This window comes from Buceros rhinoceros, unplaced genomic scaffold, assembly GCF_000710305.1.
Source record: "Buceros rhinoceros silvestris isolate BGI_N320 unplaced genomic scaffold, ASM71030v1 scaffold25802, whole genome shotgun sequence".
In the NCBI taxonomy this organism is placed as follows: domain Eukaryota; kingdom Metazoa; phylum Chordata; class Aves; order Bucerotiformes; family Bucerotidae; genus Buceros; species Buceros rhinoceros.
In genome coordinates, this window is record NW_010398733.1 from 24,180 (window position 1) to 24,460 (window position 281).

Below are 281 nucleotides of genomic sequence, written 5' to 3' on the forward strand. Positions count from 1 at the left end.
CCCCGACGGATGAAATCGGCCGCTGCAGGGTTGATGTTGATGCAGCGCCACTGTGGACATTACAGCGCTGCTGCTGCTGCTGCCAAACGGAGATGGGACACCGTGCTGTGGGGACCTGCTGCTGCTCTGCCCCTGAGCTCTTGGCTCCCTGCAGCCTCCCGGTGGGTTTTCACTGGGTTTTTCTCGTCACTTGAAGAGAGGCACCGCGCAGCACCGCAAACCACGTGAGCACCCTCATCCCCCAAGAACCACGGGCCAGTGTGGAGCTCTGCACTTGATCC